The 20,616-nt window shown below is 41.6% G+C and overlaps 1 protein-coding gene across 2 annotated transcripts in view; it reads left to right on the forward strand.

Moving 5' to 3' along the window:
* Nucleotides 1-20,616, forward strand: part of JADE1 (jade family PHD finger 1) — a 297,514-nt gene that overhangs the window by 136,157 nt on the left and 140,741 nt on the right. For both annotated transcript variants that reach the window (XM_039879621.1, XM_039879633.1), the window contains exon 4: nucleotides 13,293-13,363. The gene's annotated coding sequence lies outside the window, so the exon portion shown is untranslated. The remainder of the gene's footprint in view (nucleotides 1-13,292; nucleotides 13,364-20,616) is intronic.

A 20,616-nucleotide genomic window follows, 5' to 3' on the forward strand; every position in this document is an offset into this window, starting at 1 on the left:
ATCACTGGATTACAACCTCTGCAGCAACACGCTGATGGATTAAAAAGAAAGAGACAACAACTTCTGACTACAATGTTCTTCCAAAACGTTTTGGGAAAAACAAAAACAAAACAAAAAAACCTTCAACTGTTGAGGATCCCCAACTATCTCAGTCATCTGCTCCTGACATCCAGCCATCGACATTATCATGCATGGCTTGATGACCCGGGGTCAGCCGAAGCAGACGGTCCTCCTTCGGAAGTACTATCAGAAGGTTGATAGTAGCCTAACACTGCATCACAGTGCCTATGTCATCCATCTCACTTTGTCTCATTATGTAGATATGCTGTCCTCTCAAATCGTCACAAGAAAAAGGAAGAGTACAGTATGATATTTTGAAAGAGAGACTGTATTCACCTGTTTTAGTATAGTATTTCATTATAATTGTTCTATTATTAGTTGTTGTTAATCTCTTACTGTGCCTAATTTATAAATTAAACTTTATCATGGTTATCTATGCATAGGAGAAAACACAGGATATCTGGGGTTCAGTACTGTCCGCGGTTTTAGGCGTGCACTGTGGATCTTGCAATGTATCCCCCAGAAATAAGTGGGGGACTCCTATATACTGACTTAAAACTCTGTGAAAGCATAGCACATTAGGTGAATTTCCTGATTGTGGAAATTCAAGTCTAAAATCAATATCTTTTCCTAAGATAGATAGATTCAAATACCACAAGGAACCTTGTATAGTGTGTACTCGAGATAAGGGATGTTTATCAAATGTGTTCTTGTGGCGGGGTGGGGGGGCAAAATCATAAACTATAATTGGTGACTGATTTTTTTTCCCCTACTGGCCTAATTTAATGTCAATGTTATTTTACAAAAGAAAACTGAGCACCAGAGGCAAGGAAGAGTGGTACCAGGTTCACTGATGCTTAGGACTGCTTGTCAGCTAGTCCAGAATAATTCACCTCAGTCTCCTCTGAGGGCCCCTTAACCCATTAGCAGCCTTCCTCGTGTGATGGTGAACAATAGGAACAAAAGAACCAAGGAAGGGGCTCTGCCAGGTTTGTTCTCTCAGCATTCGTTGGTAGCCTGCCAAGAAAAGCTTCACTCTCAAAAGGTTCTGAGCTTAAAGTCTCCTCTCTTTGTCACCATGTAAGAAAGAACCCTTCTCTGCATGAGAGCACGTGTGCACATATGGGCATGGACCCGCGCAGGGGAAGCGATACTGGACAACTATACTGCTACTCTCTCTGTAGTATTGTCTCCTATTGTTCTGAAGTGTTACAAACGTCTTTTCACTTAAATAATAATTGTTGCTATACCCTAAATAACAATAACCTTGTTGCTGAAACTTCCCACTCATTTTTACTGGCAGTAATCATACCTAGAAACTATGCACATTTTTTTTTTAGTAAAAACACCCTATTTCCCACTTTGACTAAGCATCGTAGCTTTTGTGCCCAATGACAAACCTATCTACCCGCTTTCATACCCACCTCGCAGGGTGGCACAATGGAAGGAAAAGAGTGGGTATCAGATTACATACCATGCAGAAAATGAGGACCACACAAAGGGCCCGTGAGTCAGCGGTGCCCCTCGGGCCTACCGCCTTCCCTGGGCGCCTTCGTCGACAGGACCTCAGGGAAGAATCCTGTGGTCTCTGACTTCTAGTCATTTGCTGTACTCCCTTTCTTCTTTTCTTCTTGAAAAATAGTTTTGTTTTGTTTTTTTAAAGTTAAATAGCATACAAATGCTGCATGTTTAAGTGGGAGACAGTGCCAATGCATTACCAATTGTTGCAAGCCCACACATAAAACATACATAAGTATTGTTTCTGAACTGCCATGTGTGTTCTACAAGGAGGTACTCAAATCAAGATAGAAGCAGTAGAGGTTTCTTCCTTGCTTGGACAATACTTTAGGATATAATAAAGACCTATAGCTCTTTTTCCTTACTGTGGCAAATGGGGATGCATGTCCCAATTTGTTTATCCTCCCCCCAAAAAGCCGTGTCCAATAAAGATCTGGGCTTACATGTACATTCCTGTAGAGTTGATATTATTTGGAAATTCTTTATGAAACCCCTATTCAGCATTTATCTAAACATAATATTAATATTTAAGGTTTTTAGACTCAACCCTATAAATAATAATATTATTCAATGTTTACCCATCTCTGGTTTCCTATAACAAAATATTAAATTTTGACTGTAAATATGTACAGAGAGAAAATGTTATTTCCTCTTGTAGAAAGAGCATTAACCAGAGCATTCTGATTCTTGTGAATTAGTGCAGCAATTTTTCTATAGATAAAAGAAACTCTTAGCTTATGAAGAGCTGCATTAATTACAGCCTGAAATTCTGTTTGACACGTCCTTTTTCAGAGCCAAGGAGAGAGCAGGAAAAAATGTGGGCTGTTGGAAGTCTCCGTACTCCCATTTTCTTTTTCTTCTTGGAAAATAGATTTTCTAAAAGGTAGTTAGTACACAAATGCCATGAGGTGGAACACAGTGCCAAAGCAATACTAATTATTCCAACAACAGCAGTAGCTATAACTTTAAAAGCAAAAAACAAATTCTAGTGTTATGAGTAACTTTGTTGATCATAATAAAAGAAGATGAAATTTAATGTCAATAGCAGTATGAGTGTAGGAGGTGATTCTATTTCATTTTCTTTTCAGACGAAACAGAAACGGAACATGGTGATAGAAGCAAATGAAAAAACCCAGGTAATAAAGAGTTTAGAGATATCTACAATGCACATCAAGGCCAAAAGCTCTCACTTTCTAGACTCTATAAAGACCTATCCTTCTTATTTCCTCCCATTACCCTTATTGGGGGATAGTGGCCAACCAATAAACAGACATATAAGAGGAAAGCGAGGATAATCTATTGAGCAGACATTCACTATAACGGCCATACCATTGTAGCTGCAAATTTTACCAATACCTGCTTCCTGTTTTCTTTGCATCTCATCACGAACTTTGCTCCCTTTCCTGTTTAACACCAACTATTCCCCATGCTTTGTCCGGTGGTTTGTTTTGATCAAACTGTGTGTGCATGCAAACCTGCCATAGAGTGATGCTGCTTACGTGCTCAGGGTTGGAAACATTCTTTCCTCATTTATGTACCTATAAAGGAAGCCAAGATATTCTTAGGCACTGTTACTATAGACTGTGTTCTCCATACATACCACATCCAGGAAAAGAATCAGGTCAAATGGAATACTTAGATGTTGAAGAATTAAAAGTAGCAACAACAACAACAACAAAAAGTAGCAACAGACAAGCGAATTCTAATTTGCTAATTCTGCCAGTGAAAACTCAAGTAGCAATGCTGTTACTCTTCTGTAAGAATCCTCAGATGCAGGAACATGTTGAATCTCTTAAAATAACTGAACCCAATATATATGGAATTGAGATTCATCAAAGCAAAACCAGTTGCCCTTCGATGCTTGGAATGGGTTCACATTTGCAAATGGTGCAGTAGAGAGAGGACAACAAATCTAGGTTTGAAGTTCAGATCTCCCATTGATTGGCTGGTGACCTGGGCCAGGTACCCTTCAGATTCTCAGTGCTCCCCCACAATGGCAAAAATGATACTTAATTGCAAATGTAAGTATAGAGATACCGTATAGTGTCTGGGACAGTGCCTGGCACATGTGGGCTCAGAAGTAAGTTCCTTTTGTTGTTACCGTCATTCATTATCCTGGCACACTACTTTTCCATCTAGTACCTCTCGTATTATAAAGACCCCATTGAACTTGAAATAATAAATAAAATAATAAAATGCCTTAAATTCAGAGACTACTTTAGACCCACAACCCGATTCTATTTCTCGTCTCATTAGTGCTGTAGAGGGAAAGGGTTACTATCGTGGAGGACACGGGCCATCCAAGTGCAGGGGCAGAGGTAGCATGGGCATCACTGCCTGGCACAGGCTGGCTGCGCTGCTTCCACGGGCTGATCCGGGCTAAGTGAAGGAACAAAATGGCACCGTGAGGAAGGCAGCTGAAAGGGCATCTCACACGATCCCATCCACTACACCAAATACAAGTCAAGTAACGTGAAAAACTAAAGGATTTTGGGAAATGAGCAATTTACACAGAAGCTAAGAACTGAGGCAAAGATCTGGATTCCTCTCAAAAATCATTTTTTAAAACTTTGTCCAGAATTAGCCCAGTCATTGCTTCCGTTCTCAGCTTTTCTCAAGCTGTAGAAACAGAGCCAGACTTAGTGCTTTCAGGTTTTTTGTTGGCTGCAGAACGATGGGAGCCCTTCATCTCCTCCCTGGTGTTGCAATTCTCCCTCTGTGCGATCGCCTCATCCGCCACCTGCCTCACGCCAACACTTCGCCTACTATTTTCTTCTCTGCCCCTCCTTCCTGTGTGGCCACTTGTCCGGCTTGCCAGCCGTGGATTGGCCGGGAGTGGCGGGCTGTCACGTGACTGCCTCCCAGCGCCTGGGAGGCACCCACGTCTGAGTTTTCCATGACGCACCTGCTGCCGTCACATTGGCTCCCAAGTAAATAAACGGTCAAATCTTTTCCAAAAGTGGTTTTTTACAAAGAACAACTTAAACCGCCAAAGATGTTGACAAATGGGCTGTTACCTAGGAGTGTGAGTAAAGCAACCCATTTGAACAACAAGAACAGATAAGGCCACCTCTTTGTCCCCTGCCTTCTTACATTGATATTCCTGTGGAGACGAAGGGAAAGAAGAAAAGGAAACAAAGGCAGATCTTTAGTGCTGGCCGCCCCAGGGTTGATTAGGATGCTGATCTGTGTGGCAGGTTTCTAGGTTCTCACCCAACTTCTTGGCTGCTTTTCAAAGGATTTAACAGTGCGCTTTGTAAATAGTGGCACACAAAGCCGGTCTAAAAATAGTACATTTCCAGGATCTGAATTGGGTGACTGGAATGAGTGGCAATGGCTGTATTGTGGGAGACAGATTACAAGCAAGTTACTCGATGGTACTTGATCTGCAGGGTTATTCACATGTTTCATCTGATTTGGTTAAATAATGCAAACACATTTACTAATGTACACGGCCGTTTTGTTTATTTGTGCTGTGGAGTGCCTGTGTGTGTTTATGACAGACAAATGTACGTGTTCTATTTTCTGACAGTCGAACAAAGCTCTTCCCGATGAGATAAATAGCTGAGTCAAACAGTGGCGCTGACGCTCCTGAGAATCGCTGATGTGACACCATGGTGGTTGATAATGACAGGTTTCCCTGTGCGCTCGCTGCCCTAAAGGATTTTTGCTGAAAGTAGGAATCAACGAGAGGCACTGACAACTAGTAGGACTGCTAGGTCTGGCTGAAATCTCTCTGGAAGCCATGTGTGTGAAAGCTCCATCCTCCCCAGGCATTCTTCCCTGCGAGAGCAACTGCGCTCATCTCCCCATCCCCCCAGCCCAGCTCCCCGTGGCTGGGCTGTGCGGGACAGCCAAGGTGAGGTGTGCGTCCCTACCAGCACGGCAGGAGACAGGGCCACGGAAAACTCAGGCTCAAGGAAGAGCCAAAGGAACTTTGCAGAAGAACGTTTTCTGAAACGAAGATGCCAAGAAAGAGTTTTACAGTCTGAAGGCAAAAGCCACCCTCTCCTAGTGTTTCCAGTTGCAAGTGGTGGTTATTCCTATATATTTTGAGGAGAGAAACTTTCTCATACTAAAATACGATTTAATTATTTCCTACTTAAATAATTGTCCTTCAGGCAGTTTGGAGACTCTTACTTTAATACAATGTAAAAACTCTTGGGCGAAGCCGTCAGTCATTCTGACAGGTTGATTTCCTCTTAGAAGATGGCAGTTGAGAGCGGCGACCACTCTGGAAGGAGCTGGACTAAGGAAGTGGATTACAGAGGATAAAAAGACCCAGGCTGTCACCTCGGCAAATACTTCTCCCCACAGATGGCATGCCTCTAGCTTGATACGCCTTGGAGTGTACATGTTGGTACTCCTCTCTCGCTCGCTCATGCTATATGGCTTTGGGAAAGTTACGTAAACTCTCTGGCCCTACCCTACCCCCCAGTTCCCTCATCTGTAAAACAGTGAGAATAATACCCGCCTCATTAGGTACATTGTTGTGAGAATTAAATGAGGTAATGTAAGTAAAGCACATGCGGGCCGTCGCGTGATAATAAGCAGGAGGCGATTAGACAGCATTCCTGGGCAAAGTCCCATCTCATAGGCATCATCTCATAGGCCAAACACTACACCAGCGTCTAATTCCTTTTGAGAATTACCACCGCCGTCGTTGTCATTACCTTGGTTGTTGAAGAACGAACAATCCAGAAAGCATTAAATCAGGATTTTCTATCATTTCCCTCTTTATCACCAGCTATGTGATAATGCGGCTTAATTTCTCCTTGGAGATATCTTGAAAGATAGCATAAACCATTATTTTGGTCATTCTGGAATTTCCTCAATCTGGCTTTTATTTCTTATGCTTAGGAATTATGATCTTTTTTCAATAAAATATATATTTACTTACATCCATAAAGAGTCTGGAAAACAGCATAAATTTCATCTCTTGTTTGAGACTGAATTTTTCAAATGAATGAGAGAATATAATTGAGGAGACTTATTTTGGAGGCACAGCCTCAGGCATGAGCAAAGTGAGCTCTGAAAAGCCTGCTATCGTTATGGAGAAATGAAGAGCCAAATAACTTCCAAAGAATCAAGCAAAAAATTTACCCACCATGTTTGTAAAGTTAAGAAGGGTATACGAGGTAGCTCTATAAATGGAAAGATCAGACCGTGCAAAACAAAATATACATGGTACCTCTGCTAATTATTTTTCAAGAATTGCTTTCAGTATCTGTGCTGTGGTGTTCTAAACTTACTCTACAAAGAAAGGCCACTGTTACTACTACAACTTCTAGTGAGCATCATCCAAACTTAACTGAGTTCCTATAAACAAAATAGTATCAGCCAAATATATGAAAATCTTGGAGTTGACCCACTTATAGAATAGTCACTTCTCTGTACCTAAAAATCATCTTGGAAAGACAAAGATTTTGAAAGTTGTCCAAGTTTTATTTTCGCCGGCCAAAATGAATGAATTCCTTTGCTTTCTCTTCAGAGGGCATAATCTTACCTCTAAGGGGCTTCTGTTTTCAAAGGGATAAAATGTACAAATACAGCAGCTAAGAGAATGACACTTCCTCTTTCAATTCATTTGAAATTTGTTTTGTTCTTTTATTTTACTGTGAGCTTATCTACTAATGTGCCCACCATGTTCTAGGCATTGAGAGGGATTAAAAACTCCCTGTACTCATGAATCTTATGGAGAGAGAAATGAATTTCATCTAAAAACCACTCAAGACAGTGTCTAGAAGAGCCCAATTACATTTAATCAGCCACTGAAATAATGGCAGAGAGCACTAAAGCTGTGGACAGTCAACACCAGAGTAGGCTGGGGTGCAGAGAAGAGGTATTTAGTAAAGGTAGGCGAGGATGGATGTTATAGGTTGAATCGTGTCCCACCGAAATTCATATGTTGAAATTCTAACCCCCAGGACCTCAGAATGTGCCTATTATTTGGAGACAGGGCCTTTAAAGCGGTAATTAAGTTAAAATGAGGTCATTAGGATGGGCTCCAATCCAATACGAACAGTGTCCTGCCAGGAAGAGGAAATTAGGACAGACACACAGAGGTGAGACCATGTGAAGACACAGAGAAGGCGGCCGTGTACAAGCTCAGGAGAGAGGCCTCAGGAAAAAAACCGGCCCTTCAGACACCTCGACCTCAGACTTCTAGCCTCCAAAATCACGAGAAAATAAATTTATACTGTTTAAGCCCCACTATCCCCCAGTCGGTGTCCCTTTTATGGCATCCCATCTGGACTAAAGGGGCAAGTAGGTGTTACATTTCTCTCTCTCCTGTTATTAAATATCTAACTCTTATTTGCATTTTATTTTCCTTATTTATATCTTTGGTCCTACTATTAGGTGTGGAATTTAGGAGATGGTGGGGGGAAGGGAGATGGAAAAGGAATTGGGGAAGCAAGAAATGGAAGCAGAGAAAAGAAAGACTATTTGACATCGTACTAGTGTTTTACTAGAGATCATTGGACATGGAAAAGCAACAGAAAGCAGCAACTTTCTGTTGTAGTGAGTAGTTTTAAAACTAAGGGATCACATTAAGAATGAGAAACTAGAGTGTTTAACAAGATTATCAAAAATCTGAAATTTATATGCACTCAGTAAGGAAGTCTTTATGGCTCACTTGTGGCCTCTTGATAAGTTCAACCTTTATCTTTTGCAGATAAATTCAAATATTATCATTATAGTTATGACTTATATGATATTTATAATACCCCGGGGTTACCTTCCTGCCACATTATTTTTGTACTGTTGAAATACTTTTTTTTTTTTTATTTTACGGTGGATATAAATGACGTAAATGTAATATGGAAGCATTTATATCAATAGCAAAGACATGGCTGGGCTATTTAGTCAAATAGGACTTGTCACTCAAATGATTCTTATTACCCATTAAATACTTCCCAGTGATTCAGGGGTTTTCAGTTGCTTGAGAAACATAGGTAAGGTCAAATGCCAATAGATAAAGATAAAAGGCTCCCTCAAATCTAAGCCACTTAAATCGGAGAAAACTCCGAAACTCATCTAATATCTTTTACCACCCGGACACAATTTGTTTTCAGTGGCGATGTAAAGAAATCTAAGCCTAAGTGACCACGTGAACATTGTCGTTTCTTGAGGAAAGAGCCTGTGTTTGCTCTGTGCTCCTCTGAGGACTTTAGTCCCAGGCACAAATTTAAAGAAATATGTTTCTTTCATTACAGTTTTCCGAGTTGTGTTTGGGGTGAGCCGGGAATAGGATTACTGAGGAAGGTTTTTATTCTCTCATCTGAAGGATTAGAAAAGCATTTGTTGTGGAGAACGTTTCCTCCTTCAGAACTCTTTTTTTTTTTTTTTTTTTTTGTCCTCTCCAGATCAGAAAGGCCCTCCCCAGCCAGGGCCTGGGCTTTCCCTGCGAGGTGCCTGCCTTAGGCTCGTAGCCTCTGGGGGGCCTGGCCAGGCCCTGCCTCACACTGCTGCTCGGTCTCACATACTCCTTGTTCTCAACCCTTTGGTCCAGATTCATGCTCTCCATTCTGTCTTGGTCTAGATGCTCTGAGCTTCTTCCTGGGCTGCCCTCACCCACTGCTGCTTTGATCAACATCCTGTAATCAGGGGACAGTCTTGGGCCCACTTTCCAGGGGTCATAGGTGAACATGGAAAACATCTCGAGAGTTTTCTCCGTATCTGTCAATAGCACAGTGCTCAGCTTCGTAAACACTTATTGCTTGAGAGAGAACGAAGGGAGGGAGGGAGGGAGGGAGGGAGGAGGGACAGAGAGAGCGAGAATGCAAGCGAGAGTGGGAGAAAGAGAAAGAATAAATGTGAATGAATGAATGAATGAATGAACGAACGAACGAACGAAAGAATATTGGCTTTATACACAGTTTCTACACTTGAAAATGTGGTCTGCAGCAGTAGGAAAAAGCCAGCTGGATTTCTGTAGCAATTCTGTTTCAGTGTTCTCTTCAACAACGTCACCTCTAACCGTTATCCGCAACCATCGCCTCGTTAAGAACCTGCTTCCATGGAGAGCCCTTTTCTCCATAGAAGGATTGTTCCTGCCATCATATCACCAGAAACAAGGAATTTTTCAAGGGTGGACAGTTACATTTAGGGAACACAGCAAGAGGTCAACTTTAGGAAGGACAAGGAAGGACTAAAAAGTACATAGCCTGCCTCTTTATCCCCGTGTTATGATAGCCAGATACCGCGTCAGCCCTGATGATCTCCATTTCAGTTACAGTGAGGCCCTGCATGCCCCAAATGACCTGAGTGATTGTCCCCAGTTCTTCCCTTAGGTTCATCATATCTGGAATGAGAGGAAGGAAAAAGGAAAATAAACCCTCCTTATGTGACAGACTGGGCCAGGAACCTGTAGAAAACACATTTTACATGTCCGCCCAGCTCACAAGGATTCCCCCAGCTACGTTGCTCACCACAGTTGAGCCCTTTGGCCCAGTTTAGCTACCTAAGGCCACTGCTCCCTCCTACTGTTTCTGGCAACCACCCACTGCTGCCCCAGCGAACTCCTGTCCTAGGTGAGGCACCAGACTCTCCTGGAAGACTTTGTAATTGGAGTATGGGATTCTGTTCCCCCTTTGCTGCTATCTTGGAAAAGGAAGACATAAACTCAAAAGCTATTGGCAGTCACGTTCTGTCAGTTCTGCTGGCCTAGAAGAGAGGGAGCCAGCCCTCCCCAAAGCAGGAAAACGCAGATATACAAAGAAGCTACAGTGGCTCCTGATGACTTTATTTCTTGGTTCCAGCCTCATTAGAAGACTCAGTTGAATTCTTGACTTTAAAAATGATGGGATATCACTGTAAATTTATAGTTAATTCTTTTTCTGTCTCAATCTCTCTCATTTTTTTCTTCAACTAGCTCAGGTTGCTTTCTGGTACCTGGAATGAAAGGAATTCCAATTAATAATGGGAAGCACCTGCTTTACCTTATTTAACATGATTTGCACAACAGATCTACAAGGTATTTTTAATCTCTGTTTCACAGATGAAGGAACTGGTATTAACTGAGTTGCATAGGCCATATGCCTTGCGCATTTGAGGGATGGCATTTGAACTCAAGTTTTGTGGCTTCTAAACCCTGAGCTTTTCCCACAGGGCCTTTCTCCCTCTGGAGGTGCTCTAACAGCTGGGAGCATCTTCCGGCATGACCTCAGAGAGATGCTCACGTTTTGTAAATCTCAAGGTCACACAGATTCCAGGTACCGCGATCACCACCTGGCTGCTGAGTCCCTGGCTAGATACCAGTTTCTGCCCACTATCCCTGCCCTCCCCTTAGGGAACACAAACCGTGCCTTCTTCCAGGGCCGGGGGAGCTGCTCTTAGTACCCCCCAGGGAGCAGGGACCCTCCCTTAAAAGAAACAAAATCAAGTCTAAAAGGTTGAATATCTTTTGGATATGTTTTATGACCTCCATCGGACAGCAGGGTCCTAGAGCACCCAGGCTTACTGCCCTGTAAAAGGTACCCCCCAACCCCTCCCCCGTATAATGCTCAGGACACTCCTTCCACTGGAAAATTTTACCAAAGATGGTTCAGCCTATTCTTTCTCAGAAACAAAGGTTCCTTTCTCTTTCTACTGAAAGCAAGCTCCACCGAAAGCTGCTTTCTGATTCATTTGGTGATGAATTATTTGGAATTTATGATTTGCATCCTGCCCGCGAGGTGAGGACGCTGCCCCTGAGGACCCGGCAGTCTGTGTTCGGCCAGGGAGGTGCACTGGGGCTCTTGTCTTTCCCAGGGCTCTTGGTACCTAGACGTTTGCATATGAACTTGTTATATGTTAAGATTTTCCCTGGTCTCCCTAATGACTTGGCTGGTCATTGAGTGACCTGTTTTGTGCTCCGAGTAGAAACGGAAGTTTTGATTCCCCTCCTGTGAATCCTGAGCCCAAGTCCCGAGGCCGAGTTCTTGGTGTTGGAATCGCCTGCCTTCTGAGGCAGATTCGCATAGGCCCACAGAGACGGCAGTTGATTTTTTTTTTTCCAGTGCGATGATTCAGATGGCCATTTGATAATTGCTGGAACCATAGAAACCTGGCCAAGGGTTACAAAAGGGGAATAAGAAATATAATTCAGGGATCTCCCTCCACTTCCTTCTCCATCTTCACTTCCTTTCCCATCTGATGAAACTTTGTGGCAAAGTGGTAGCCAGTTCAAGGATCTGGATGAGTTGTTCATCTTCCACTGATGGTTTCCTTAAGTACTGCAGGAAAAGGTGGAGAACACTAAGCTGAATTTAGGTTAATCTCACTTTAGTACCAGGTGCAGAGTAGTCTCTGAATAAATGAATTACAATAATTGATTATAAAATATTGAATAAAAGAGAATCTATGATACGTCATGATACTCAATGAGAGACAGAGAGAAATGAGAAAGGGAAAATTCTTTAGAGAAGAATAATAACTAATAAAGTAGAAAGGATAACAGGATTAGAAAAATCACTGTTTTGCAATTCTCACGTAACATTTGGTCTATGTAAGAATCATCCATCAATGCTAAAGCCATTGGGCGAAGGTTTGTTGGGAAAGAAGTTATTCACAAGTCTTAAGATATGAGCTACCAGGTCATGTATTAATTACCAAGGGGAAATGATACCTTGTTATAGAGAAATATAGCAAATAAAATCTTAAACAAGCTATTACTCAAAATACCATCAGTAATGGGACAAAATGATATTGTGTCCTGATATGGTGTAGACTGAAGTATACAACAGTATCACCTATTGATATTTTGCCCAAAATATTTAAACTGAATCTAATTATGAGGGAAAAAACACTCAAATTTAGAATGTTAGACATTCCACAAAATAAATGACCTGGACTTTTCAAAGAAGTTAATTTCATGAAAGATGACTAAGTTAGGGAGATGGCCCTAGATGAAAGAGGCAGAGACATAACCGAATCCAATGTGTGAACCCTGAATGGATCCTGGATTTTAAAAAATTATAAAGGACATTTGGGGTCAATTTTAAATATAGAGTATGCATTAGATATTAATCAATATTAAACTTCTTATGTGTAGTAATGATTCAGGTTGTGTGGAAATGTTCCTGTCTTAGGAGATACGTCTTGAGATATTTAGGGATAAAGTATCATGAAGTCTGCAATTTAATTTCAAATAGTTCAGCAGTAAAATTATACGTATAGTACATAAAGTGTTGGGGGTGGAGAGAAATTGGAGCAAAATGTTAACAATTATTGAATCTAAGTGAAGAGTATATACTTACTGTATTATTCTTTCAACTTTTTGTGGGTTTACAATTTTCAAAACAAATTGCAGGGGAAAAGAGAATGAAGAACAAATTGACTGTCACTTTGCAGATGGAAGCCCTGACATGATAAGAGATACTGGAAAACAGGCAGTAGAAACACGGAACATCATAAACTGCAGGGTCTTTAAAGTCTAATATTTAGACTGATTCTGAGAAATGATTGCAAGAAATAGTTTTCTGGTTAAAAAAAAATTAGAGAAACAATGCATACTGTATCCTCCTCTTGAAGAATCACAGTGAATACTGTTAGCATACTAAAGCTCTGAGTAGAGACATGTGTTTAGTTTTGTTAAATGTCGCAGCTCCTAAACTTATTTGAACATGAACGTTCTTTTAAAAATGTTACTCCACAGTCATTTCCTCAGAAACAGTGTTCCCCAGAATAGACCTGGAGAAAAACTGATCCGTCTCAACAATCTTATTTCACAGGTGAAGAGACAGAAGCTCGGACTCAAGGTCACAGAGGAAGAACTGAGCCAAGACCTCTAGTTCGGCCAAAGGTAAAGACAGTCCTTATTGGTATTCACAGAGAAGGCGAAAAACGTTTCTTATAAAGATCATGCAGATTGAAATATTTAACACCATTTCAACCAACGAAAACCCCATATTTTGTCCCATTTATAGATGTTCTACACATAGGATCTGTTTTGCAAACATGACACCTTTGTTTATAACCATGGAGACATATGTTGTTTGCTCCTAATATTGTACTGTATGTGAGAAAATGAAATGCCTTCGATATATGATGCTAATTTAAGTTTCATCCGGTTATACGGGCTAAGTATTACGTGGAATCGTGATAGAATCACCCTGTTTTAAGTTACACTATTTACTCCAACAGTTGTGATAGGCTAAGAGGCGGGAAGGGGGGGCGGGAAATCATGTTTTATTGCTTTACAAACCAACCACGTTAAGAACATACATCTGCTTTAAAACGACACAAAATCTTTTCTAGTGCCCAAGCAGATTTGCTCTGGGCCCAAGCAGTTATCAAACCCTGCTCTGTCTCTGATGGCTGCAGTTTGCATTCAGAGCATGAGCACGGCCCTGGTGCAGGACAGGCAGTCTCAGTCAACAGCTGTCAACTCCCCTTGTAAAGGCGCTGCTCTGTCTCACAACTGGCAAAGGGAACTGAAGGAGTTCCCTTCTCTTTATGGCTTTTATCTCTCTGGTTAATAGGGAATGATGCTTAAAGGAGGCAATTCTTGAGCAATAAATCCGACTGCAAATAAAGCAAGGGAGAGGGAGGAAAATTACAATGTAAGAAGTTCCCTTTGTTTACTATGTTTAATTGGGATTCCACACATGAATGAAGAAGCGTTAGTTCTCTCCCCGGGTGACTGGGAAGGGGAAAAAGGTGGGTTTCCACTGTCTGTGTGCTTTTTAATGTGCAAATGAGTCAGAGCCTTTCCCAGCCCAAGAGAGTTTGTAGTTCTGAGTCTAGGGCCAGTGTCTCAGTGGGTGCTCAGTAAATATTAATTGAAGAGGATGCTGGCTTTGAGGAGTGGGCTTAATTACGTTCTCTCAGGCACAGCCCTCTAGGATGCACAAGTGACTCTCTGGCCCCAGGCTCTACTCGAGTGGCCCCTCCAGTTAACGATAAAGGTCTCAGTTCCCTCATTTGCCTTCCACCTCATCCGCAGTTCTCCTTCCCAACCCACTCTGCCTTCTGCACTCAGATCAGAGGCTGATGGTGCAAAACAGGGAAGGGTGGAAGTGACAGCTGCTGCAGCCTCGCTTCTCCTGCGGCCTTCCTCTCGCTCCTGTCCTCCTTGAGCTGGCAGGGAAAGGAGGGGGCGAAGGATTAGACTGGAGAATTGGGTGGGGCTGCAGCAAAGACAGTGGCGTAGTAGATTGTGTTATCGTTCTCAGCAGCTCACAACTCTTCAGAAAGGATTACACAACTTGCTGTGCCTTCTGTGGGGGGAGTATGCAATTTCTGCTGATGTCAGGCTTGGGCATGTGAGTACTTTGTCCAGTGATATATGGGTAACCTTGACTGTACCTCATCTGAGCAAAAGCTTTAAGAGCCTGCCATGGAGTGAATGTTTATTTCCATTCAAAATTCATATGTTGAAGCTCTAACCCCCAATGCGGTGGTATTTAGGAGGTAATTAGATCATGAGGGTGGAGCCCTTATGAATGAGATTAGTGCCTTTATAAAAGGAGACTCATGAGAGAGATGGTCTCTCCCTAAGACAAGTGAGGATACAGTGAGAAGACGGCTGTCCACAAACTAGGAAGCAGAGCCCTCACCAGACACTGAATCTACAGGTGCCTTAATCTGGGAGAAATAAATGTTTGTGGCTTAAGCCATTCAGTCTATGGTATTTTTGTTAGAGCAGCCTAAACTGACTAAGACGGAGCCATTGTATGTATGTTTCAGTCAGCTAGTTATCTTATTTTCTGTTTGGCTATAAGAATCGCATGTCCAAAAATAGACTGTTCTTTCAGCCTGAATCTGGAATGAAGACATGAGGCCAGTTTTAATGCATTTGACTTTTTCATTCCAGATCACAGAAAAAGCCTTTATAGTTGTAACGGAGATTTTCAGAGTTGTTTGTTATAGCAGCAAAGCTGACTAATTCATGCTGTTCAAGGGGAGTAGGAAGATGGTTTATGATTTGAATATTCTGCCAGTCTGAGTCTTTACACATCAGGCTGTGATGAATAATAAAAGCTCCCGCAGCCATTGTACCTGCTATTTGATACTGTGCCCAACAATCTCCTCGAATTAAATAAAGCATAGGATAGTGTCCAATATGACGTTACAACTGCCAGCAGATCAAGTCAGGGGCTGTTCTATGAGGGTGTGCACTCCAAGGTTGTAGAAGCCTTAACTTCCTCTGGAGACCCTCATGAAAGGCATTGCATCTTTCACTCCTCTAGGCAGCAGATTAACCTCAGTGTCCTCCCCAACACTGGAGGCACCAACAGCTCTCCAAAAGGAGCATAGAGGCCTATGGGAGAGTAGCATGGCAGCGTGCATAGCTTTGACTCATTTGTGCTTTGCCTTAGTGTATATGGTGGTCTTTCTCCAAAGCATGTGCCTCTTGTAAACTGTAATTAAATACTGGCTTCAACTAACGTCCCAAATAGGGAAAAACTACCAAAAACTAAAACCTTCATAGACCTAAGTTCAGTCATAGCTTTGTTTTGTTGTTAGGGATCATTATTTGTTGGTTTAATTTAGTGCGGTGCCTTTATGAAGATGGCTTTATGAAAATACTTAATCACAGTCTCCTTCAGGAACTCTGACTATAAAATTTGTATACCCTTGTGAAATTTAAGCAGAATACAGCATACCAATAGGTTTTGATAGCTATCATAAGATAAGGAGTTCAAACCGACAGATGATTAGAACTGACAATAAGAATGTAACTGTGAACTTTAAAAATATGCTAATTTTCGTCCCTGTATAGAAATATTAGCCTAAGTTCTTTCTATGACATATGTGTATGTGTTTATAATCTATTTTTGTAATAGGGTAAAAAAAAAAAAAAACACTCCAAAAATATCACCCTCCCCTTTGACATTTATCAGTGATAGCAATAATGTGAGGAAGCATTAGTTTACTAAAGAAGTACAGAGATGATGCCTAAGGTGTATCTCTGGGTTTTATTTTAAAAGAATTTGATATATGCCCTGATCCCTTGCCTAATTTTAATGATGTTTTAAATCAAATTCCTATATCTTGGATGGAAACTGGTCTGGGATCTGGTCCTGCTCCTCTTTCATAGGCTCAAGGACTCGCATAAAGCCCAATAAATAAAAGGGCCTTAAAAATGGTTTGGATGGACGTGTAGACAGATAGGTGGATGGGTAGGTGATTGAAAGAATGAACAGAAGAATAGACAGATGGGTCTCCCTTCCTCCCCCAAAATAAAATAAGAAATAAATGTAATTGCTTCTGTTTTGATATCAATTTTACCTATTTTAGAAAGAGGCCATATTTTCTTTTAATATAAATAAAATAATACCAATTAACATAAATTAAATTGTGATAACCATTATCATCACAGTAATGTATCCGAATACTTATCTCAGGGCATTCTGTTTTAAGAGCTCTTCTTCTCTTACTCTCCTGGAGGCTCAGTGATGGGTAATTTGACTGATGCCTCAAAGGTCCTCCTTGAGAACCCGCTCTCATGACCCCATAACAAGAAAGGGCTTTGTCATCTAGGGAGTGCCTCTGATTTAGAGCGTCCCAGTCACTCTAATGTACTCACAGGGCATGGACAAAAGTTTCTCTCATATTCCTGTCATCTCTTTTATAAGGGAGGATCAAGGAAATGCAGATTGGAATATGGTTTATCTGGTAAGATTTGAAGAGGTCTGTAATTGTCTTAATGAGAGGTAGTTCCTAGACCTGTTACATTTTAATTACCAACTATTTGTTTTATTTTTGAAAATAAGAACCTTCCAAAAAAAAGTATCACTTTCCTCCTTTAAAAACCCTATATTGACTGGTACTCTAGTTGCTACCCTCATCACCAGTCCATCTTTCTTGGACTTGACTTCTCCCTTAGCTTTCATGACTCCACTCCCTTCTTGTTCTCTACTTATTTTTCAAATTATTCCTTCTCAGAGTCCACTGCTGGATCCTGTCCATTGCTGACTTTCCTTAGTTTGTCTTCAGCTCTCTTCAGTTCTTACTCTATAGCGTCTTCTTCAGAGCTCTCACCCACTCCCATGGTTTTAATTATCACCTCTACACTGGTAACTCCCAGCTCTGTATATCTAGTTCTGACCTCTCCTCAGCTCCAGACCTATAGATTCAAATGACTACCTGATATCTACCTCAGGATGCACATTCGCCTTAAACTCCTACTCCTGTATCTTCTTTGGTGGACATTCTATCTGGCCCCCAAACCTGGAATTTGACCGTATTCTCCCAGAGCTTAACAAACAGGACACCAAGACATTAAGCATTTCAGTGTTTATCTTATAGTAGCCATTATGCTAGATTTTGAGATACAGAGATGAAAAAGACATTTCCTACCATGAAATGTCTTTTTTTAGATTGTAAGGAGAGAGGAGTACAACCAAACAAAAAATAGCAAACAAAAGCAGAATGATGGTGACCTTTAAGAAGTAAACACTGAGTATAAGGGAGAAGGATAGAGCGATACTGAGCGAGGACTTCAGGAAGAGGCAGCAGCAAGCCGAGCCTCGAAAGATGAGTAAAAATTTCCTCAATAAAAATGGGAGAGCGGCAAGGGTAGTATTCAAAACAGAGAATGTGTAAGCAAAAGGCACAGGTTGTAATTGCACAGCTTATTTCATTCATTTATTCACCTAGTTAGAGCTCAGAGAAAAGGGAATAATATGATGTGCTAATAGCATTGTGTGTGTGTGTGTGCGCGTGCACGCCTGTGTGTGCTGAGCAAGTGAGGAGTATAGTAGAAAAAGAAAATAGAAAAGTAAGTTGGTGCCAGCCCATGAGAGCAGACATTTGTTTCATTTGCTTGAATGAAACGTACCTTGTACTTCCTCTGAGAAGGGTAGACTGCTGAATTTCAGGGCTGACAGTTCGCTTGTCCGGTTACGAAATAATACAAGTTGACATTAAGTTGAAAAAGCACTGTCACGTGATTTCCCACCCTGCACCAAGGAAATTCCTGACAGAAAAATAAGTATTTAGTTGCAGATCCTTTTCCAGGCCTGGTTGCTTCCTTGGTCAGCCTGGACAAAAACGTAAGTCAGGTTAAGAAGAAAAAGAAGAAAGAGGAAGAGGAGAATGGAGAAGGAGACCTGGAGGGAGAAGATAGGAAGAGGAAGGAGAAAGAGAAGATGACAACAACCAGCAACTCTTTTATTCGCATAGAATGTTCTCAGACTGTCTTAGCAGGAGCTGGAATGCAGTGATCGAACTGGTTTTAATGAGCCCTACGTACCTGCAGCCCCCACCACAGACAAAATCTGGGCTCTTCAATCAGAGATGGATAGTTTTACTCTGCCAGCCTTAAAGGGAAACAGAACAGGATCACCATTCTCCAAAATAAGATTTACCTGAGACTGGCTAGAAAATCCCTTTTTATGGAGCCCATCTCTCCTCCACTCCCTGGATAAGGAAAGCAAAAGAATTTTCTGTAAAGAGCAGCACCAACAACAGGTTAGAAAGAGACAATGTGGAAATTTGAGAACGTTTTTAAACTCAAATTATGCATGTCGCTGAATCCGAGGCTATGTTTTACAAATCGAGATAATACATATTATCTGAAAGGATTAGGGTTCCAGTCAGGGAACAGGCTAATGTAGATGGCGGTCGGCTGCCACAGTGGATTTGAAAAGCACGGTGGCAGAGAGCTCTGCATTGGGTTAACGTCACCTGAAGAGGACATCTAAAGAGGAAACCAGAGTCTGGGCTTGCCTTGGTTTCTTCCCCAAAGAGTGGGACTAACGTTTGTATGAAATGGCTGCTGGTGAACAAAGAAAAGTCATTTCCCCTTTTTATACCAAGTGATTATGTGACACACAGGAGAGTCTACCTTCTACTTATCATTCTAGAATGAGTTTATCTGTAGAAACTGTTAATGTGTTTGAATGAAAACAAGATTGCATTTATAGACTGTATAAATCAAGAATCCTGGGGATTTAAAGTAGGGCTCTAGAATCCAGAAAGAAACAGTGACATTAACATGGTGTGTTTAAAGGGGATGGAATCCAAGGGCATCTGCCACACTCAAGAGGAACTCCTGTGTTCCTTCCAAGCCGAACATTCCATTTTTACAAGGCCTCCTTTGTTGTCGTGTTTATACACAGGCTAATAAATGGTTGACCTTTTTTAGTGATGAAGGAACAGTCTGTGCCTCAGGAGCATATTATTTCAAGAAGCACAAATGAAGAGAAAGTCCAAACTCCTCTGGAACGGTTGGGCTAAATACTTTGATATTGGAACCACATTGGGAAAGGCAGGGATTGGGCAACAGAAAAGGAGGCCTGATAAGGGACGCTGGCCACAGCATCAGTCTACTCAGGTGTTTCCAGGGACCCCAGCCTCAGGTGAGGAGGGGATCAAAGCGAGCTAAACATTTATCTTGATGTTTAGCAAAAATGGACAATAAAGTAGAAAAATATTTGTGCTCTGGCAAAGATGTTGATTTCTCAAGTTTTGGGTTCTGTATAAAAAGGACCGGTATTCATCAAGCTGTCATTTTCCACCTAGAACTAAGTGTTTTATATGAATTAATTATCACACTGACCCTATGAGGCAGGCACTATTATTTTCACCCCACCTTCTTTTCTTGTATAGACCTAGAAGTACAGAGAGGGTAAATAACCTTCAGGAGTCGCAGTGTTAGAGTGACCTTGAACGCACTTAATCTGCTGCCCGATCTGGCGCTTATCCTGCCTCCCAGTGACTGGCACTCACTAGACTCACCCGCTTCCTCCCGCGATGATGCTGTTTTATTCCCCACTCCCTGTTGTCAACAGGGACCACTGCTAAATGAGAGGTGAGCTCCAGAGCAGGCAGGTGCCTGTGTAGTCGCTCTTAAAGTACCCCATGCATTCGTGTGTCTTTGAAATGAGAAATCCCTGGCAGTTCTTCCCATGTGGTGGGAAAGGGCACGCTCAGAATGTGATGTTTCATTACTACTTACTCAGAGTTGTTTTAACATCATATTGTTAAGAGTCCTTTCGGGAGCAAAGAATGCTAATTGATGAGTCTGGTGACAGAAAGTTTATTTTAAAAATTAAAAATAACTTTTTATTCAAAAAGCCTTGACTTTGGAGGGTCAGAGAACAGTGA

The sequence above is a fragment of the Pteropus medius genome, unplaced genomic scaffold (assembly GCF_902729225.1).
Source record: "Pteropus medius unplaced genomic scaffold, Ma_sr-lr_union100, whole genome shotgun sequence".
Classification (NCBI taxonomy): domain Eukaryota; kingdom Metazoa; phylum Chordata; class Mammalia; order Chiroptera; family Pteropodidae; genus Pteropus; species Pteropus medius.